The 23,772-nt window shown below is 40.2% G+C and overlaps 1 protein-coding gene across 13 annotated transcripts in view; it reads right to left on the bottom strand.

The window, feature by feature from the left end:
* Positions 1–23,772, bottom strand: part of SYNE1 (spectrin repeat containing nuclear envelope protein 1) — a 296,053-nt gene that overhangs the window by 260,273 nt on the left and 12,008 nt on the right. The gene's annotated exons all lie outside the window — the stretch shown is intronic.

The raw sequence follows: 23,772 nt of genomic DNA, 5'->3' as shown, positions 1-23,772 counted from the left end.
TAATATTTATTCAAAATTTATTATTCTCATACAATTCACTCATTCTCATAATCTTTTCAACTAGCTTTATGGTGCCCTGTTGTTTTCAAATCTCTCATCCTTCTTAACACTCATATAATTTACAGTGTTTTTGTAAATAGTCCTTAAATTTCTTCCAATCCTCCTCCACTGCTTCTTCTCCCAGGTCTCGGATTCTGCCAGTCATTTCTGCCAGCTCCATGTAGTCCATCAGTTGCATCTGCCATTCTTCCAGCGTGGGCAAATCTTGAGTTATCCAATATTTGGCGACAAGTATCCTTGCTGCTGTCGTTGCATACATAAAAAATGTTCGGTCATTCTTTAACACCCTCTGGCCAACAATGCCCAAAAGGAGGGCCTCTGGTTTCTTAGAGAAGGTATACTTAAATACCTTTTTCAGCTCATTATATATCATTTCCCAGAAGGCCTTGACCCTGGGGCAAGTCCACCAGAGGTGAAAGAACGTTCCTTCAGTTTCCTTACATTTCCAACACTTATTATCTGACAGGTGATATATTTTTGCTAGCTTGACTGGGGTCATGTACCACCTATATATCATTTTCATAATGTTTTCTTTCAAGGCATTACATGCCGTGAACTTCATACCGGTGGTCCATAACTTTTCCCAGTCAGCAAACATGATGTTATACCCAATATCCTGTGCCCACTTTATCATGGCTGATTTAACCGTTTCATCCTGTGTATTCCACCTCAGCAGCAAATTATACATTCTTGAAAGTAGTTTAGTCTTAGGTTCTAACAATTCTGTTTCCAGTTTCGATTTTTCCACCTGAATCCTAACTTTTTATCCAATTTAAAAGCCTCTTTAATCTGAGCATAATGTAACCAATCTCGCACTTTATCTTTTAGTTTCTCCAAACTCTGCAATCTCCAATTGTCTCCATCTCTTTCTAGAATTTCCCAATATTTAGGCCATTTGACCTCCATATTGGGTCTTTTCACAGCCTTAGCTTCCATCGGTGATAACCACCTTGGGGTCTTGTTTTCTAATAAGTCTTTATATTTTGTCCAGACATTAAACACTGCTTTCCTTACAATATGGTTCTTGAAATTCTTGTGAATCTTAACCTTGTCATACCGCAGATATGCATGCCATCCAAAAGCATTGTTAAATCCTTCCAAATCTAAAACATCAGTGTTTTCAAGAAGCAGCCAATCCTTCAGCCAGCAAAAAGCTGCTGATTCATAGTACAACCTTAAGTCTGGCAGGGCAAACCCCCCTCTTTCTTTAGCATCAGTTAATATTTTAAACTTAATTCTGGGCCTTTTGCCCTGCCAGACAAATTTAGAGATATCTCTTTGCCACCTCCCGAAACACTCCATTTTATCCACAATCTGTAAAGTCTGAAATAAAAACAGCATCCTTGGCAATACATTCATTTTTATAGCAGCAATTCGGCCCAACAAGGAAAGTTTCAGTCTTGACCAACTTTCTAAATCTCTCTTAATTTCTGACCAGCACTTTTCATAATTGTCCTTAAATAGATTCAAATTCTTTGCTGTTATGTTCACCCCTAGATATTTTACTTTTTTAACCACGTTTAACTCTGTCTCTTTCTGAAACCTTTCTGACTCTGAAGCTGTCAAGTTTTTTTTCCAATACCTTGGTTTTTTGTTTGTTTAATTTAAAACCCGCCACCCGACCAAAGTCTTGAATCAATTGTAATGCCCTTTTTGTACTAGATTCTGGCTCCTGTAGGGTCAAAACTAGGTCATCTGCAAAAGCCTTAAGTTTGTACTGTTTCGCTCCGACCTATTTCTTTTTTAATTCAGTGAAACAACCACTTATCAGAAGTGTACTGGTCAGCTTGAGTAATAGTGACAGGCTCTATCCCTTATTATAGTATTGGATTTCAGCTCATCACATTTGTGTAACACTGCTGTGCATTTGGTCAGCTTAATCACGATGAGTGTTCAGGGGCCAGATGAAAGCATGTTAATGGCTTTTAACACCTGCGGATGCTTTTCCAAATGAGCAATTCACCCAAGAGGATAGGATCACAGTCAAGAGCTCTATAGTTGTGTACAACAGAGAAACAGCCAGCAGTTGCAAGTTTTGAATTTGGAAAATAAAAAACTGAGTTTTATAGTGGGAATTAGCCAAACCAAGGTTCAGCTTTCGAAAAGGAAGGCTGCACCAGGTGATGTAAAGAAATCTGATGCCATATCAGCAACTTTCCTCCCTGCTGCAGGAATGCCTATTTACTTCCAGAATGTCAAATTTGTAAACAATCTTTACAAACAAGATGATAATCACAAAAATAAATAAATTATGCACTAATGCTATTTCATTTGAAGGAGAGAGAAAAAAGAATGAGGAACTTCTCATTGCAAGGCTGAAGCAAGCAACAAACAAAACTTTTTGAGCAATTGGCTTTCTACTATGTCTCCTTTGTGGGTCACTCCCTTTTTCAAGTACAGTAGCCTTGGTATCTCCCTCCCTTCCTCCTCCCTTTCTTAAGGCAAGCTATTATTTGAGTATTATTTTAATTCACATGGGAAAGTACCCTTTCTTATTGTCCATGTTAGAAAACCAAATAGTGTCTCATAAACAAGCATGCCCAGGCAAGTTTTTCTGGACACAGTGCCATAGTATGCAGAGCTCAGGCATTTTATTCCTCTACTACATTGTATTATGACCGATTTCCTTCACAGCTTTGTAAGCTCTTTGCATAGTTTCCTTTCCTATTAGCTTTTACTTCTTTGGAATACACGATATATTTAATCTGCCATAATATATGTATTTGCCCTTGAAAGATAAGAGGTGTCTGAAGTCAAGGAAAATGCAGTGGCACCTTAATAACCAATTTATTAGATAAGAACAGAGGAATCTTCCTTATACTGAGTCAAACCATTGGGTCCACCTAGCTCAGCATTGTCTATACCAACATATAGCAGCTCTATAGGGTTTCAAAGAGGGCCAGTAGTTACTGAGGGAGGGGCTTGGTTAATGTGTAAGTGGTAAGAAAGGCATGGCACCAGTTTGAGATTGCTGGCTGATATCTCTATCAGGGTTGATCCTGGCAAATGGATAGCACCCATTGACACAAATCTAATGGGGTAATCCCACCAGGATTCCATTCAGGGATGTTCTATGGCCTGTCAGCTCCTAGCTGGGCTTTCGGATACACTCAACCCTGAGGTTTAGACTAAGGACCTGACCTCATGCCTTTTTTCACCAAAAGTGGTTACAATTGCTATGAGGAAGGCAAAAACCCCAGACAGGCCCAATACGTCTACTGGCAAATTCCTTCCTGGTCTGGAATTCCTTCCTTCCTGGCCTGGAATACGGCGACTGAGCAGTTCCACAACAAGGTCATATATGTGCACTACCTGCTTACCACTGGGCATGTCCACAATATGCAGGGTGGGTGGGAAAACCAATTCCGACTGCACTGCCAGGTACCAGCATAACCGGCTTTTATGCCCCACAAGCAGACTCGACTGAAAACTGGTTCAGCCAGGTCTGCCAACAAGGCATTGCCCAACTCTCTGGGCCTCTGGCAAATTTAAATTTAAAATTCTTTGGCTGGATATTCTGCCAGTCCCCACAGCCAGGTGAGGTCAGTCCTGATGTCACCTGACCACGTGGGCTCACTATCACTGTCCCTCAGCTCCCTGGCAGTTGTACTGGGCCACAGTGGAATTACAGTATATTGCTTTTTCATAAGCAGGGGTAAGTTCTAGACATGTTCCAGAAATAAAGGGGGCATATAGAGGAGAAAACGGAATTGGGGCCTCTTTCTTCACACTGCATCCATGCATTGAGATTAAAGTCCTTTCTCATTTAGTTTCTCTATTTGTGTACACGCACACACGTACAATGGCTCTGGTTGAACTAGCCTAGTCTGTCCTCCTTGCTTGCATGTTACCCTCCTTTCTCCAGAATGGCTGCAAGGAGGAGGTCAGGAGCTTTAGCTTCTATGTTAGATTAATCTCAGTTTAGCATGTCATCTGAACTCTAAACTGTCCCCAAGAAGCTATCGCACAGCCCTTAATATAGGCATAACAAATTATTACAATATGACATATTCGTCCTGTGGCAAGTCATATTTTAAGTAAGAGTAATGCAGCATGACAGTAGGCCTAATAATGCTTTGAAGATGGAATGCTTTAACATATATAGTACAATCATATAAATTGGGTACACACTCCCAGTTGCTCTGCATCCAGTTCTCTCCCATCACTGGTGTAGGACATGGGCTAGTTTTTGGGTGTAAAAATGGTGTCAGGGAGGAATTTTGCTGGGGAAACCTGGATGTACAGTGATGCAATGGAGAAAGCAGCGAAAACAGCTTCGAAAGCTAAAAATCACCTTTGGGAGAGGTTCCCAATAAAAGCTCAACAATTTTGGGGTGGGTTTCTTAAAAAAGCTCAACAACTTTGTAGGTGTCAGGAATTTTACTTTTTGCTGGGAGCAGAGTATGAGACACTTAATCTCAGGGTCGTGGGTTCAAGCACCACTTTGGGACATAAATAAAATAAAATAAAATAAAATAAAATAAAATAAAATAAAATAAAGCAATTCCTGCATTGCAGGGGGCTGGACTATATGACCCTTGTGGTCCCTTTCATAGAGTTGTATTCTATGAAAATGGCTTTACATGATCAGGGATCCTGCATAATTGAGGAGCATCTGGTTTATTCTATTTTCAGCCATTATAAAGATTTGTCATTGCTGAGTCTCTTGCACAGATATACAAGACTGCCAAATCATATATAAAATCTGATAGTCTGCCCCCTTGGTAGTAACAGTTTAAGAAATAAGTGTTTAAAATGCTATATTTTAAGTGCCTCTGCTTTTTAAAAACAATTAGACTAGTACTTCAGTTTGGGGAAAACTACACATGGAAGGTCATAATAAATTCTGAGAGGGAGAAACTAATTACCTATATACTAATCTCTACCAGGGAACCTGCATCAATCTGGCTTCTTGTCATCTTTGCTTTTTAGGAAGCATTCTGGTATTGCTGCTAAACCTGGAAAGCTTGTCAGTTTGGTGATGCACATATGGTGCACTGAATAAATGAGCTATGATTAATTTTCAAGCAGTTAAATGACAAACACACTCCATCTGCAGAGGAAAACAAAATGAAGGTGTCCTTGATTCTTTGTTTTTGGCCTGCCTTTTTATTTATGGACAGATCAGTATGTGCATCCAAAGAAAAACTGATTAGTGTGGGCATGTGAGCTGTGGCTTTCCTTCTTACAAATAACTGCAAGACACATTGACAGTTGTTTTTTGTGACAGCAAAGCCCAGCATAAGTATTGTGGTAGATATTGGCAAAAAGAATTCAAGAGGTCAAAAACATAAAGCACCAAAATGTCCAGCATGTAATGAAAGTGACCTAAGGTATTAATAAAATTTAAGAAGAGAATGTGGGGTTATTGACAAGAGGTTATTCCACTATAAGCTACTATATGTCAGTTGCTTCATAAAGCTAGACAATCTCAAGTTATATTTTCGATTTTAATTCTTTTTGAATGTTTTAAACACTTGTTTTAACTGTTTTGCTGATAATTTTATTATTTTATTCTTTACATAAACTGCTTCAAGGTTTTATTGCAATCAATAAATGTTGTAGAAATGTTGTGAAATGAAATAAAATAAGCCAAAGCCCCTTAAACTAAAGTACTAAAGTTTACTGAAAAAGCATGTGTTTATTCAGAAATATCTGCTTCATTAATAAATGTGATGAATTGTAGTCATAGTTAGATCTCCCTGCATCATACTTTAATATTATTTAGACAGAAATCTACCCATTCTGCCAGCTAATATCATGGCCACAGCAGCTGCCTGCACCAGATGAGAATGAGGGAAAATAAACATTTGACATTACTGTAACAACTAGGGCAGGTGTGTGGAATTTCAGTCCTAAGGACCAAATATGGTTCTCTATGCCCCCAGATTCCTCTATCCCTAGGACCATGCCCCCTCAAGCCACAGCCACCCACACCTTCTTTGACTGCTTTTGCCTGGCTAGGATGTACCCTTTCATAGTTATAATGTCTCTTGCTTCCTTGGTGACTGAAGGTGCATGTGTGTAGAAGTCTCTGTCTTTTTTATAGGTGAAATGTATAGCAGCAAGAGTCATCTCCATTGATTAGCCCGCTTTTGTCGCTGATTCTACCCACTATTGTCATGTGGTCCCCAAAAGGGAATGTGAGTCTTTTAAACATTTGATTTTAAAATTAGGTGTCTTTTACTTTTCATTTTAACCAGTGCAGACTGTTCATTGAAATTACAGACACAAGAAAATAAATTGAAATATCAGATGTTTAGGTGGAGTCAGGATTAGTTCATATGATAAATTTTTATGAAAGTGTGTTTAATCAGAACACAATCTGTCAAAAAGAGCTAATGTTTCAGGTATATTATAGGAAGATGCATACAAGTCACAGTAGAAGTAATCATTATTTGACAAGGCACTCTCCCTTTCTTCCACCAAAAATACACTAAAACATGTCTAAAACACCCATTTATCATGGCAGTTATATTTTCTACCCTGATTTCATTTTTGGAACACTGATGATGGGTGGAGGGCTGTGGAAACCAGAAACATGACTATGACTTCATCTGTTCCTGGTAAAACAAAACAATTAGACCTCCTACACTGTGAGTGTTAATGATGTCAGATTGTTTTTATAGTGTGCCTTAAGCCGAATTCACTTTAAAAGGGGGGGGGGAGTAAAACATGTGTTGTATCTTACAATTCCAAACAGCACTTCTAATACAAACAAACCACATTTTAAAGATTTGTGAATTCTGCCTAATTTAGTTGTGCTTCACATGTAACTGGAATTTCCACCCCTATTCATTTTATTGTTTTAGTTCTTGCTGAGTTTTTGGCTGGCATTTATAGTTTTGTAAGTCACCATGATTTTTTTTTTTAAAAAAATACGATGATCCATAAAAACATACATAGTTGTAGGGGAAATAAATGTTTAACTCAACCAAGTGTTTATAATGCAAAGGGTACAATACACCGCATCGGCCAGTGATTTCAAGTCACCACCCCACCCCTCCTTTTTTCCTTCTTTAGAGACAAAAAACATTTCTCCCCCTCTTATGTATTTTCAGTAGCGTACCCACAGCTGTGAAACTCTGGTTACTACTATTCTTCCTCCCCAGCATGATTCATAACAGCCAGATCTCCACTGCTGCCACCACACTGCACCACTGAAGCCAACAGCTCAAAAAAGGAAAAAGGAAAAAATGGAAAGGAGAGTTGCAGGGGGCTGACAAAGGAGTCTTAATTTGCACCTTCACTTACACTTCATTTTGGAGTTACAACCTTCCTCCCACCAAAGCTCACACCCCACTCCCAAATTCAGCTGAAACTCTGAAGCAAAATGATAGCTCAGTTGGTAAAGCATGATATTTTTGAAGGTGGGGCTCAAGCCGCACACTGGGCAAAAGATTCCTGCATTGCAGGCACTTGGACCAGATGGCCCTTGTGGTCCCTTCCAACTCTACAATAAACTCCAGAGGTTTTCCCCACTTGCCTAAGCTCCCATCCAGAAAACCTGGGAAGCAATTTTGATTTGGTGATGTCACATTACTCACATATCAGTAGTGCATCATATCAATATTTACACCAATAAAATAAATGAAAGAGTTCATTAGAAAGAATAATTCCTGTTGCCCCAAATCCACTATGTTTCTGTCAAGTGAGCAACTGCAGTAATCTAGGTGGCAACTCGGCGACATGGCAATAAAAACGCAAATCAGCTAATCTGAAACACACTTGAGAGCACAGAGCAGGATTCGAGCCTTGAAGTTTTTAACAAAAGCCTATTCTTCTGTATTAAATAGACAGCTCCATTTGAGCTATCCTGCATCTGCTCTCTTCTTTTTTCCTGTAATATCAAACGACTTTCTCACAACTAACTTTCTGCAGAAGGCCCTCATGAGTAATACGATTTCTGCTCTAAGTCACTGTATATCTTCATTTAGTACCTAGAAAAAAAAAAGACATTCATGTACATTATGAGTAGCTATTTCTGGCTATGTCAGAGTCAACTACCTACTTGGGACCAACTGCCATTCCTCTTCTTTCCTCAGAGACTTCCAGCTGGTACCTGATTTTGCTTATTTTCCTCTTCCCTCTCCATTTCTTTTAAATTGTATTTCTTAGATTGTAATCCATTATTATAAACTGTAAAACACTCCAAGTGCCTTAATAGACATAAGGTATAGAAATATATAATGCATAAAAGTAAAGGTAAAGGTACCCCTGCCTGTACAGGCCAGTCGTGTCCGACTCTGGGGTCACACGCCCATCTCGCTTAAGAGGCCGGGGGCCAGCGCTGTCCGAAGACACTTCTGGGTCACGTGGCCAGCGTGACAAGCTGCATCTGGTGAGCCAGCGCAGCACACAGAAACGCTGTTTACCTTCCCGCTAGTAAGCGGTCCCTATTTATCTACTTGCACCCGGGGGTGCTTTCGAACTGCTAGGTTGGCAGGCGCTGGGACCGAGCAACGGGAGCGCACCCCGCTGCGGGGATTCGAACCGCCGACCTGACGATCGGCAAGTCCTAGGCGCTGAGGTTTTACCCACAGCGCCACCCGCGTCCCATATAATGCATACTTTCCCCCAAATTAGCCCAGGTTTCATTTTGGAACTTCATTCAGCACAATGCAGTTCTGTTATAGAAATTACATATTTTAGTCATTCCAGATTTCCCTTTTTGGCCTGGATGTGGTATATTTTACAGACAATAACTTTTATTGTAACATGAAACAAACAATTGTGCAACAAAATGCAGTCTTAGGAAATGTTGGCTGACTACTTAGTTAAACTTTAGTGATTTTTTTTCTTTTACAGATTTACAATATGTCTGTTATTACATCCAAGACAAAAACCTTCTAGGTTTTCCATTACTGGAAATTTCCTTGCTGAGTAGTCAGATTTAATAGCAGGCATAATTAATTACCTCTGGAAAAATGGGAAGAAAAATTACAGTATTTAATTTTATGTTCTGTTATGTATAGGGAGCTAGGAGCCAATGTAAACCTGAAGTGTCTAATGCAGAAAGCAGTTCAGCTTCATATCATTTTCTCCAGCAGTCATACTGCTTGCCTCTACCCATTCCTTGTTGTGCAGACAATGTGTGGGATTCAAAGCTACTGGAAACGGGCTGTGTTTTAAAGAAGGATTATAGACCCACTAAGACCACCTGCAATTTTGTAAAATAAGGAACATGAAAATAGTAATCTACTTGTGGTCTTGAGACAATAAGCTTCTCACATAAAGCTGTCATGATGGATTGTCCCTCCCTGGCTTATTTAGCTGCAGTTCAGAGTATACAGCTGAATTATTGGGGTAGACACAGTGCTGGAACACCTTTTATTGTTACTCAACATGTTTGTTAAATGTGACTGCCATGGCCCTAGGCTATTACTCAATATACACAAAACAAAACAAAACAAAACAAAACAAAAGGGTGAGGCAGGGAAGCCCAACCCCCACTAGTCCTTGCAGGCTCAGACCGCACACTCCACACACACACACACACACACACACACTTGGATGAGTCCCTAATAAAAGGCGCCACACTATTGAATGGGATCAAATCAGGCCACAACTTTTGACTACAGATGAAGAGGTCTGGCATAAGCAATGGGCAATCATTTATTTCTGGCCCACTTGCTGGAAATGACATCAAGGGTTAACCTGGCAGCGGGGATTCCTATGATTTACATAAAATAGGGGGATCCTGAAATCCAGGCCCCCTCCTGGGCATATGGACAGAAGCAACTCCTTCATGGATCCCTTTCATGGGATACCCTATTACTAGAGAGGTAGGTGAGGGGACATCCCCAAGGCAGGGAAGCCCAACCCTGTTAGGCCTTATCAGGGGTCTGTCCCTGCCCCAGTTTTAACCCCTACAACATTTTGTCATTAGAGCTAACGCTGCCCTTGGTTCCTTGAGGGCAGGATATGGCAACAGGAAAACATATTCATGACAGTTGAGCTTTCTCACAATAATTTTTTACCTGAACTTTGCATTTTGAAGAAAAGCAGATGCACACATTTCTAAAAAGATACAACACATTATTTCCCAAAAAATGTGGGGGTACAGTAATTGTTTTTGTTTGTTACTATGTCATGCATTCTTGTGTTATATTGTGAACTGCCCTGTGATTCTCAGCTGAAGGGTGGAACAGAAATGTAATAAATCATATTAATAAAGATAAAATCAATCTACATTTTATTATTGAACTTCAGCCCAATTTACCCCATTCACAGAAAGGAATTATATGTATTCTGGATTTTCAGTTTAGTATGTTAGTGCCTTTTACTGATGGAAAAGGCAGTAACGTTTCATAATCTGTATCTATTCAAAAGAGCCAGGACCATTTTGATTTTTCCATTACTCTACAGACCCTTGCAAACCTTATAGTAGGCATAATTACCACTCAAAAATGAAATAATATAGTATTCCTTTAATTTTATGCTCTAGTAAGTATAGTGGGCTATGAGCTTATCACAACCTGAAGTGGTTAATACATAAGATAATATAGTTTATTCATTCCAGCATTAATATAGTGACACTTGTTTCTTACCAGGATGATAACAGAATTCCCTCTTGTGTGGCTATGTGGCTATAATATTTAATGTATTTGCTAGAACACAGCAATTTACATGAATACAGTTAGATTATAATATATCTCTCTTTGATTACTGGAGTTAAATATCAATTTTGAGTGAGAGTTGCAAAACATAAATAGATTTTAAAGTTTAAGGCAATCGCGGTTTATTTCCATTAATTATTTCTTGTGTTCTTCAAAGCTTTGATAGTCTACTGGTATGATAAATGTAGAGAATGTAATCACTGGCCTGCATGATACAAGTGCCAAGATATATTTGTGAGTCTACTCACAAATGAATTATTTTATAACATGCAATATATATTTTCACCAAGCAATACCAACCTCCTCCCCACCAACCACCAAAGCTACTTATAGCTGGCTCTAGTGGCAGCCAACCACTTCAAGTCTGCCTAATTACTGCAAGGGAGAAATTCAGAAAGCAGCTGGGCATCACACAATGTTCAAGTATGCAACAGAATTATAAAATGTCACATCTGCAGTAGATTATTTTCTACTGCACCATACTTTATACTGAGATTTTGTGATTTGCGAATGCTGCTTACAGTTCAATTTATACATGAGATTTTGTGAAAATAAACATACTAAAGGTACCCATGCAACTGCTAAAAATTAAGCATTTCCCATCTCAAGTTTGTCATCTATGAACTTTTTCCTCTTCCTCTTTCTGGCTTCAGAGTTTTATTATCCACGTCATTATTTGGATGAAGACGACTGTTTATCTCTGCAGAACTGGCAGCAAAATATCTATGCTTATCTCATATTTTAGTGTGAAAAATTAAAATGTCAACCAAACACTACAACAGGGATGGGGAACCTCTGGCTCTCCAGAAGCTGTTGGACAAATTCCTTCAGCCCCAGTTAGTCTATTGAACAGCATTGCTACTGATTGGAGATGCTGAAGCCCAGCAACACCTGGAGGGCCACTATCTCCAGATAGCTATGAAAGCTATCTTAGATAAGACCAGACTATTGGTCATTTTAGTTCAGTATTGGCTCCATTGACCAGCTAGCTATTGCTGTCCGTGATCTGAGACATGGATCTTCTCTAGCGCTTCCCAAAGATGGCAGGGACTGAACCAGGGTTCTTCTGCATACAAAACATGTACTCTATCATGAACTATGACCCATCACCAGGTCCTCCATCTGTACACTACATTTTGCTTTTTACTCTGAAAATCTTCAAAAAATCAGTAAACAAAATGTCAACAAATAAACCTTCTAAAGTCTGTGTGATTTTTTCAAAAGCTACTATTTTGAAGCCTGCTCTGTAGGGCTCAATGGTGTTGTTCAGGACTTTGAGGCAGAGCTCCTGGGCCCCATTCAGCAGAATGAGCAGAAGGGCTCCCAAATAGAGTAACCAAAGTAGCACACATTACCATCTAAAGAGGTGAACTGCTGTAAGACCATTAAGTACAGTGTCTAAAATTAGAGTGAAGAAGAGAACACACTTAAAATATAGTACAGAGGTGATGACTAACTTGTGCCATCTTGTCTTGAACCACAAATCTACAGACATGCTGTGGACCACCAGAATGAAACTCAAGACCCACGGATGGTCTACTTCTGTTTAGAGGAACTCTGAACTGCTGTTAAGTTATTTAATGTCTGGGAAGGCTAAAGAGAGTCAAATAGGAAGAGACATACAATATCCTGTTAGTGAAATAATGTCAGAATGCAAATCTAAGTATTCTTTTATTGTCTGCTAGACCCCAGAACATTTAGACTGTTTTCTCCTTCTTGCTATGAAATGCTGCTTGTCTAGCAGTTCTTTAACTAAAGAAAAAATACCACGCAGCATACATGAACAGTCCCATTCAGCTCAGCATTGTGCTTCTGACACTGGTCAAAGAAATACCCCTGGAAGTTTACACAATTCTCACTGGAAATGTCAGTTCCCTACTGCTTCTCCATGGCATCTGATAATCTGTGGATGTCAAAAGTATTTGAGGAAAGAGGTGGCACTTCAAGCTATCATACTGTGCAAAGAACTAAGCTCTGTGCTTTCAAAATAGCACCAGTTAATACTTTCATGTCTTCAAACCAGTTCACAATCTGTAAGGCACTGTCTTCTTACCCCGTGGCTGAAGTTCTTACTTCCTGGAAATTGTAATTAGGATTGCAGCCTTTTCCAAATTGCAGAATGACGATGATGGCAATTGTTGTTATGACATTTGCACAACTGAACACCAACAGAATGAAGAAAAATGGTTTACTACTGGAAGCCTTGTGTTGTTTAACAGTAAAGGGGGTGGTGAGGTTGTAATGAGCTAGAAAGTTTATTCAGTGAAAGGAAACTAAAGGTGCATTCCAAACCCAAGATCCACTGGGATGAACAAAGGCTGGGGTAACTCCTCAAGAAGGAGTGGGCCTCTATTCCAAACTCTGTCATATGATCTAGTAACCCATCATATGTTGGTAAAATGGGTGATATAAGTCAAAATCAATTTTAAAGTCTTATTCTTGCTCTGCCAGGCTTGGGCTGGTTCAGCTGGCAGTAACCCACTCCTGAATGGAGTTTAGAATAGGGGTAGGTTACACCAGTATAAATGATGCTGGCTTCCTACAGTTTAGATTACTCTGCCTTCTCTATAAAGTGTAATTAGCATTGAAAACTTCTTAACACAGCAGCAGCTATGTTTATGACTCCAGGTCCAACATTGGAGAGATGTCCATTGTTTGCTGATGTTCCCAAAATGTTGGCTGAAGCATCAAGAGTCTCATTGCTACAAACATTCCCCATCCCATAAACCTTGTGCTGCTTATTTAGAAAATAGGAGTGGAAGTAGGTATTCTAAAGGGGGACAGCATTGTTCATGTGGTCTATAGCTTTGGATCCATCTTCTAAATTAGAGATGCCAGCAAAGTCATTCTGAGCCAAACTCAGATATGAACTAAAGCACCTCTTAGAAGCCATTTTCAAATTGGATCAAAATATGAGTTGGAGAAGAATTTCCAGCTTCCCCCTTGCCCACCCTTGCTGTTCCAAAATGCCCTGAATTGCCAGCCTCCTCACATACTTCATTTCCCCTAACTTATCTAATAAATGGCAGCAGTGGGAGCAACAGCAGAGGCATGTAGGACAGAAGGAGGAAGCAGATTATCTCTTCCCTTCTTAATCTATTGCTCTGCAATGCACTGTGATGCTCTCTTCAGCAGCCTTCATGAGAAGTACTTCTCCCATGATCCCCTGGTGTGGCAGTGCCACAAAGACCTTGTCTCCTCTCCCTTCACATCACTTTTGCCACTTCCACTGCTGCTCACAAATAAGTGAAAGGAAGAAAGGGTGTGATTTGGGGTTGGCAAGAGGAGTGTCTGGGGATGGTGGAGGTTGGTGGGGGAATTTTTCCAAGCCCCTCTGGGTTATTGCCTTGGAAAAGTACAAGTGTTTCCAATTTTAAAGAATTCTTTCTGATGTAATGCAAGCAGAGCTTTGGAGACCTCTACTCTAGATCCATTTTTAAACATGGGAGTTCTGCTGGGAAACTTCGAAGCACCTGGCAATGAGATTATTATAACAATTATTTTCATAGTCTTCTGAGAATACCTTTCCGTTCTGACAACTTACTGTTCATTTTATAGCTTACGCCTTTGCCACAAGTTACTCATGGTGTGAAATCAACCCCAAGGAAACTCTGTGATGAATTGATTTTGGCAGTATAAACCTCTTACTCTGCATGGGTTTTCCAACTGCCTTTTTTCTCTGGTCTTGTATGTCTTACAGTTCCAAAGGTATGACATTCTTGATTTACACAGTGTGACATCAGAATTAGCCACTCTTTCACTCAGGTAATTTAATGCAGGTTCTCTTGCAAATTGTATGCATTTTTAAATTTAAGTTGTTAGCTAATATCTAGATACTGTACAGCATTCAACAGAATTTTAGAGAAAAGTTCAAAATATATAGTAGGTTGCAGCTGCATATGTTTAAAAGCTGACAATTAGAAATGTTTCCCACCACTGTCTTACTAAGCTGTGACTGTTGTTGGAGAAATTCAAATATTCATTAATATAAAATAACAAAAATGGTTTGTAAGAGGAGGAAAGGGTGATGTTCTAATTTCCATCCTGACTTCCTGCTTCAAACAAATCAGTTTGCCATGACACTGGAATCAATAAAAATATGGTTGCAAAAATATTTCTGGTAATGAAGGCCAACCATGATTTAGCAAATCAGGAACAAAGTGAAGTAATCAAAGTATATGGTAATAGGAGGTAAAGAGAGAACAATGTGTGGAGCACACATGTACAGAACTCATTCACAATGGCCAGGTTATGGTTTGGATATTAAATCTGAACAAAGCTTGTGGCTGATATGGTTTTTGTTTGCCCAGATTTAGATCATGCTACTTGCGACTTGTAGTCAATTACGTGCTTCTTTTACAGCAACAGGAGTTTCTTCATTCTTATTAATCCCATCATAATTTGCCCTGATTCTGAGTCCCATTTTAATTAACATCAGAAATTGTGTCTGATCCTCCTTCACGACAATATTTTAAAAGTACAACCTCCTGCGGATTCTATAAGCAGCTTCTTAAGATAAAATCTTGATGCACAGAAAACCTTCCTGCCTTCATACAAGTCTCCTAATATTATTCCTTAAAATCTCTTCTTTGTTCTCTAAGTACAGAAATTTCACTGTTACGCTATTCTGGTTTACTTTTGTGAGGTTTGTGATGGTCTATCCATCTTGATTTGTCTTAAAATTCCATTCCAAGAGTCATTTTCAATTACTCAGTGAGAAATGATTCATATTTGCTCCTTTTCAACTCTTTCCTGAATAACAGGTTACACTTACAAGTGTTACTTCCAATGCTCTTTATTCAATTACAGTCCAGTTTTCTGAGTTCCGTTCTGCTTTTCATTGTGTCATCTCAGATTCCACTGTATGCAACTTCTAAATAAGATCAACTGTGTTTTTTTAAAGTAACTTCCATCTTAAAATTTACTCCATGATCTTTTCTCATCTTCAGTGGCAGAAGCGAGGCAAGCAGAGTTTTATATGGAAGTTTAGTGCCAAAGACTCTCCTCCCTGAAAGAGAGGGGAGTGGTTGTGGACGGGAGCCCGAGCACCGCTCCTAGCAGGGGGCGTTGCCCCCTGCCTCCAGCTCACCTGGCTGGCACTCACGCCCCCCCCGGTGGCTGTCCAACCAGGTGCCATGGGGGGCGTGTCCAGCAGCCTTTATGCTGCAGTGCCAGCCTCCCCCCCGGCCTCATTTCTCTTTGTCGTCCTGGGCGAGTCACCCACCCTCCACTCCCTTTGAGTTAGGGCTTAGGTCATTGGCCTTGCTATGGACCTTAGGTTGGTCACCCCGGTTGCCCGGGGGGCCTGGTAGGAGTTTTTCCATTTGGCATTAGGCTTTTTTGTTTTTTCGCCTACCTCGTAGCAATCGTCACAACTTTTTGGTGGTATTGGTGGGTAGGTTAGGCATTGGAATAATGTGTTGTGGTGTGTCGAAGTGCTAGGTGTGGCCATCGCCTATGCCTTCAATTTCTAGGGGTATTCCGTTAATGGAATCTGGCGGTCGTGTATTCCGTCCGAAGCCTGCTTGGCGGGAGGCCATGGCACGACCCTCGGTGACATCAGGGGTGAGCCTATAGTTGGATTAGCATCAACAGGTGATGAACCCCTGGTGAATAAACCCACTTGTTTCGCGATCCAATGCCTAAGCCAATACCTTTTCATTGCTGTAATCAATAAAGTTGTGGCCTTTTCTAGCCCATTAACCTTATATCACGTGTCCCTGTGTCTTCATTTTACTTCGCGGGGGTCGGGTCCTCGAACCACAACCTCTGAGCTCATCAGATACATCATTTCCCTGTCTGTCAATATCTTAGTCAAGGTAAGCTCTAAGAGTGATGGAGTTGTATTTGGACCACCCAAACACCACACACACAGGGGTGAGTTGAAATTATTCAGCCATGAAGTTTTTTTAGAGGCTTGGTGCAAATAACTGCCTTTCAATATAATCTGCCACAAAGAATTGTTGAGAGGATAAATAAGAAATAAGCCCATGTCCGTTGGCCTGGATTTTTAAAGAGGAAACATGCAAATCAAGGTTCAAAATGTATATGCACATATTAGAATTCAGTTGCCAACTTCCACGGACTCAGTAGTGCATATTTAGTTTTTCATTTATTGGTTGCTTTGGCTCAGATCAGCTTTGCCTCTCAGCTGTCTAATGATTTTATTTCAAATATTGCTGTTGGTTAATTTGCCTAGGCAATAGGTATAGATGATATTTATTAAAGAAAGCACATACTGTACATGCTTAAGGCAACTGCAACAAAAACCTTCTTCGAGAGAAGGAATACTTCACAGAAATATTTAGCAAATCATTTTTTTCTAATATGCTTTTGTTAGAACTTCTTGTAATTTGAAGTATTTTATTTCCTACCCACGTTTAACAAAAGTTTATGCAGAACTTTCAATTTTCAAAACAAACACTTTGAAAATGGAAAGTTTTGTACACAGTAAGTGCTAGGTATTATTTATTATTGTAAGACATGCAAATACTTCTCTCTCTCTTACTATATTTTAGTAACACCTCTAACCTTTGCAGCACTCAGTCAAGACTGATAGGTCCAGCTCTCTGTAAATCAGAACTATAAGTACAAATGTGGATGAGCATAAGTGGTAGAAGTACCAAAGTAAAAATGCAAAAAAAATTTTTTTATTGCATATTATGAAACATGCAATTTCCCCCCAACTTGGCAATAACCACAATGTTAATGCATGCGAGGCGGAATGATACACATATGACATCTGTTTGCTGTATGTTATATAATGCATGACAATGGCTTTTTTCTCACCTCCATGCAGAAGAGCAAATCCAAGCTGGATTCAACTTGGTCATAGTATTTTAACACTTGTATCACTGTTTAGGATAAGGTAGGTAGCCGAGTTGGTCTGACATGTTCAAAATAAAAAAAATAAAAAATAGTCCAGTAGTACCTTAGAGACCAACTAAGTTTGTTCTAGGTATAAGCTTTCGTGTGCATGCACACTTCTTCAGATATACTGTATGCACTGTGTATACACTGTATACACTTAGTTGGTCTCTAAGGTGACACTGAACTAATTTTTTTTTTATTGTTTAGGATAAGTTTAAGATAAGCATAACAATCTTGTAAGTCCCCCCTTTCTCCTTCTTTTGTCCTATAATTCTTTTTATTTTAAATAAAGAATATATTTTTTAAAAAACTTGTGTGTCAGAGCTAAAAGCAAATTGAAATGTAGGAAGTACTAAGCACTGCTAGCAGATATTGAAAAAAGAAAAACCTGGCCTAATTCTTCAAAACTCAAAAAATGAAACAAAGTATTGTTTCACGCTGTTCTGAGATTGGTGGTTGAACTAGATGACTCCAACATCCCTTCTGAGCCTGTGATCAGGAGCATTTGGTGATGAGAGGTGTTGCTATGCACCTGGCCTTCAAGCAACACAGCCACTACTGCTTCCCAGGAGGAAGAGGGGGGAAACAGCAGGGAAGTTGGCACCGCGTGGACGCATTGGTGGAGCCAATTTGGTGTTCCCACCAATGCAGCTGCACAACAAGGCTCTCCCTGCTGCCTTGTCCCTCCACTTCTTCACTCAATAACCAACAGCATCTCTGCTGCCAGGAGTGTGGAGTTCTGCTTCTCTCACCAACCACACCTGCCTGTGATACTTGTGGAGTCTAATGGTAGGGTCTGTGAAACCAGCCAAACCAGAATGACTAGCAGGACTGTCTAAGAGATTGTCTTAGTGGTTTAGCAGACCCACCTAGCACCTTACCTTGCTATGCCCTCTAGCTGGAGTCTTCTGAAAGAAGAGACTTTTGGGAAGAGAACTGACTGTACCCCCTTCCTCCTCCCAGCTGCAGAATGTGCTAAGAGAGAAGTTTGAATAATTGGAGTAGAGAGACAAACTGAGTTGAAACTAATACAAGGACACAGAAGGCCAAGTTGCTCACTGTAAGGATCTGTGCTGCAAGTGGTTCCCTTAAATATCTGATGGAGAGAGTGAATTTGGGACATCTATTTGAGTTAAGTGGCATCTTCACCTATGCTCCACCTATATAAGGGTGTGTGTATGTGTGTAACAAAACACCAGTAAGCCTCCTGTGATCTGATTCCAAAGAAAATAGACCCTAGTTACACCCCGCCCCTAGAGTTTTCACTTCTTTGGGAAGTGGGCCATGCATAAAAGTATCTTAAATTTAGATTTGAAATGCTTTATTTGAAACAATGGGCTCACAGTGCCCTAGCAGGGACAATCATGTATTCTTTAGCTGCCCAGATAAGAACTGCTCTTAGGGGATGAATGATCTCAATCTGTCTACTTTGCTATGATTCCTATAACTCAGGTTTGGCTTCATTGTTTCTCAAGGTGCAGGTGTGTGGTGGAAAAATTGATAACAGAAAAAAGAATGCTGATATAGTTGTTTATTTAGTACATTCTTCCCTAACCTAGATGTAGAACATCTGGAAGGAGTCATAATGATGGAAACTATTGGGTTGCGCCAAAATCCATCTAAGCCCTTATTCACAAATATTTTCTATATCAGACAAAGTGCACATAAGATCCTGCCACTATTTCTACCTCTTCTCCATTACCTTTCTGTTCTGTTGAGAATTCTCTATATGGCACTTGAGACAGTCACCCATTCTGTTTTGGAATTACGCGGAAAACAATGATTGTTCTGAAATGAATGTGAAAACTTTGGTCATGTGATATTGAGCCATGTGATTCTTGAGCTGGTGGCTGCTTCAGGGACAAAGTAGGCATGAACTATATTCTTAAAGAACTGCAGTCTCAGCCCATAGCTTCCCATTACTAGGCTATAGTGAACATTAAATAGGATGACCTATGTCTACTTCCCCAAGATCCTTTAAGGAAGAACAATGGGCAAATGTGACACATAAAATGAACTAACATGTTTCAATTTTTGAGCTTTCCACAAATGGGAGCCACTGCAGAAAAGGCCCGTTCTCGTCTTCCCACTCTCTAGACCTTTTCTGAAGGAGACACATGAAGAAGGGCCTCAGATGATGCTCACAGGGTCTGGGTAGGTTCATCTGGAGAGAAGTGACCCCTGATGTATTGCAGTCATGAGCCATTTAAGGCTTTATAGGTAAAAACTAGAACTTTTAATTGTGCCCTGAAACTAATTGGCAGCCGGTGCAGTTGGGCCAGGATCAGAATAATATGCTCAAACTGCCTTGCCCCAGTGAACAACCTGGCCGCTGAATTCTGCACCAGCTGAAGATGGGAAGAAACATCTTTGGTTGTCTTGGTAGATGACCTATACCATGAATAGAGCAGAGTACCAAATCTACAGACAGCATCTTTTTTGCTGTGAAACCAGCAGGAGTTAATAGTACAGATAACTGAATTTACTTTGCAAATTTAAGCAGATATGATTATAACACTAGAATGGGCATGTTAAAACAACCATGTAGGTTGGGCAGATCTGTTTTATCCAGAGTCCTGCCAGGGATGGCAAAATTGCAGGTCATGATACATAATTAGTGGCTTGTGTCTGGGCTGATAGGGTACAAATTGTGCAGACCTGACATAGCATTTTCAAGTCTACAGGGATATTTATAATTCCCTCATCACTTATGTCTGACATCTACTAGAGCTGAAACTCTTAATTCATAAAGGCCAGAAAGAGTCTGCACTGCAGATTGTCTGCTCATCCATAATGCAGGACCACAGCCTAAAAAAAGAACTGTGCTCAAGCTCGGCAGAGGTGAAATATTTATTTAACTCCTGTTTGATCTTGCAGCAAAAACTAGATGCTGACAATACAAAGGAAACCCTCTTTATTTTAGAGCAAGAAAATGAGCGAACAGGTTAGAAAACTGTGGGTGCACTAACATAAATGTCCATGTGCCAGTTTATTGCCTTCCCCACCCTCCCTTCTTCTCAAGCATCATCAGTTATATAAATGAGTCATCAGCAGCTTGAGAAATTTCCAAAATAATGATGAAAACTGAAAATGCACTTATGTAATGCTTCAAGCAAAAGTTACTGATAGGATAAGAGGTCTATCCAAGTGGAGCACAATGGAGCCATAATTCTAGGGATGTAAAATACTGATAAGTCCATATTGAGGACCCACATAAAAATTCAGAAAGGCAACTCAGCTAACACAACTCAGGTTCTGATAAACACTGTTAGGTGCAGTAAAAGGTTACCTGATGACCAGCAAGGGGAAAGTTCAAGAAATGTGGTGAGAAAAAAAGCAGAGGTCAGGTTTAAGATAATACAGGTAAAAACAGGGAAGTGGTTAGTACCAAGGAGAGCTCCAAGTGATAGTGGGGCTGGAAGCAAGACAAGCTGAATGCAGTATTGTTCCAATGACAAGCAAGCTCTAACTGAGCCTTAGATACAAATGCACATATATTAATTGCCTGATCTTAAGCCAATGTAGCCAACTGGCCAGTTTTGAGCTAGCTTTTCAAGCTTTGGGCCCATTGCTAGATGAGATATCTATATTTATTATACCCTACATTAGCTTTAGGTAGTATTCTACTAATATGTTCTCTCAACACAAAAATATTCAGCTTCTGCAAGGGGACTTCTCTCCTCTCTTCTGCCCATATGGCCTGGCACCTTCCCAAATCTGTACCAGAGGGTTGGGGAAACTCCCAGAACAGATTTAGGGGGGATGTGGAGGGAGCAGAGAGGGAGAAGGTTCCACTGTGCAAATCCTTGTGCTGATGGAACTGCCTTAGCACAATTGAACAGAGTATTTTCCATGTGTTCCACCCTATAACCAGAGACATGAGATTATCCCCCCATCCCAATGACTGGAATCTGATTTAGTTTGTTTAGTTGAATTCAACTGCAATCCAAATCTGCTTTAAAGCAGGCTGGGAGGGGGGTTGGTGTCCTTCCACTTACTTCTGCCAGCTCAGCAAATCTCCCACAGGTATATCCCCACAAGCAGAACCTGGCACAGCCCTGAAATGGGGCATTCTTGAAAGTGAGGCGAGTCTGAGCATTGGCATTGGGCCCAATCAGTTTGTTCTGCCTGCCTCACCATCATTTCCCACCGCTGCCACTGTGAATGGCCAGGCAGCAAATGTCCTGGTGGTGGTCAATGTGGTTTCAGATGGAATAAGATTTGGGTTTTTTTGCTATGGTTTTCATTTACTTTTTCACTTTAAATCATCTAACATTTATATTCTATTTAAAAACAAAGCCGCTTACCAAACAGTAATACAAAAGACAATAAAACCAAACACTAAAATTACACAATTGCATAATTAAAATAACTACAACTATGAGCAGCAACATGGCAAACAATAGAAGACATCTCAATTAAGCACATCATGCTGCTGTCAAAAATGATAGCTCTTTTCTTCATGAATAAAACAGTCACCTTTCCTCTTCTATGAACTAATTAGCATACAGTATGTACAATCTATTTTATTTACCAAAAATATTTTAATGGATTCTTTTTTAGAGAGTGATCCCGGGGTGGGGTAGATTAAATACTGTAAATTAAAATGAAACAAGTCCCAACTACAGTAGTCAAATAAGCAGATGAAAAGGAGCAGATAAAACCACAGTGAAACCAGTAGCAAAAACAATATCAACCCCCCCCCCCCCATAAAGCCCTACTGGAATAAGTCATCTGAAGTTGGCACCAGAAACTCAGCCTTACTGCCAATTATACTTCAAGGGAAAGAGCATTCCATAATTTGGATTGCCTCACAGGGCCCTTTTCTTAGTTGCCACATGCCATATTTCCATTGAATGTGGATCAACTAGGAGAGCTTTAGCTGCTGCTTTTAACACAAAGGTAGATGGACACAGAGGGAGATGATGCTTCAAATATATAAGTTCTCACATTTTTTTACAATTTTATAAGTTATTACTAGTACAGTGGTACTTCGCAAGATGAAATTAATTTGTTCTGCGAGTTTTTTCATCTTGCGATTTTTTCGTCTTGCGAAGCACGGATTTTGGAAAAGCTTCAAAAATCACCAAAGTCTTCAAAAACCTCAAAAAGGCTACCACACCGCATGCTATGAGTTGCTCCTCGAAGTCAAGTCACAACTGCACCCCCTGAATGCACGGTTTTAAGAAAAAGGAAACAAACTTGCAAGACGTTTTCGTCTTGCGAAGCAAGCCCATAGGGAAATTCGTCTTGCGAAGCAACTCAAAAAACGAAAAACTCTTTTGTCTTGCGAGTTTTTCGTCTTACAAGGCATTCGTCTTGCGAGGTACCACTGTACCTTGAATCTGGCTTGGTAGCAAATTGGCAGTCTGTACAATCCTCTCAGTATTGGTGTAAGATAATTCTGAGGAGCTGAAGTTCTCAGCTATCTAGCTGCTGCATTTTTCACTAGCAACAGCTTCTGAACAATCCTCCACATACATTATGGTATTAAACATGGAAGGTTATCAGTGTATGGGTCACAGTGGCCAAGATGTCCCTATCCAGGAGCAGCCAGAGTTGGTGAACCAGCTGAAGCTTGAGAGAGGCACTACTTGCCGCTAAAGCTATTTGTGCTCCAGGAACAATACAATCCTAGATCAAGGAGTATCCCTAGACTGTTTTTTTCAGAGCAAGTCATGTACCTAATTCCAGTATCTGGAAACCACCAGCCCACATGATCAGCATCTTGCTGTTATTCAGCTTCATTCTATTGATTCTCATCTATTCCATCATGTTCAGACATTGGTCCAGGGCCTGCACAGCTTCTCCAGATACAGATGACAAGGAGAAACAGACATTGGCCTTGTCTGCATATTGATAACACCACACACCAAATCCCCTGATGGCTTCTCCCAGCAACTTCATACAGACATAAAGCAACCAGAGAAGACAGGATGAAACCCTGTGGGACTCCACAGCAGAACCACCACGGGGCCAAGCCACAGTCCCCAAATGCCACATTCTGAAACCAGTCCTACAGAAAGCAGCAGAGCCACCACAATACAATGCGTCCAACCCCCCAACCCACAGTCAGTCCAATAAGGTACCATGTCCGGTGGTATCAAAAGCCACCATGAGGTCAGCAAAAATAGCACACTCTCCCTGGCTAAGGTCATCCATTAGAGTAACCAAGGCTACTTCAACCCAAAACCCAGCCTTTGCCCATACTGAAATGAGCCAA

Source organism: Podarcis cretensis (assembly GCF_951804945.1).
Source record: "Podarcis cretensis genome assembly, chromosome: 3".
NCBI lineage: Eukaryota > Metazoa > Chordata > Lepidosauria > Squamata > Lacertidae > Podarcis > Podarcis cretensis.
The sequence above is the reverse complement of the archived record's forward strand: the minus strand, read 5'-3'. Positions and strand labels throughout refer to the sequence as shown.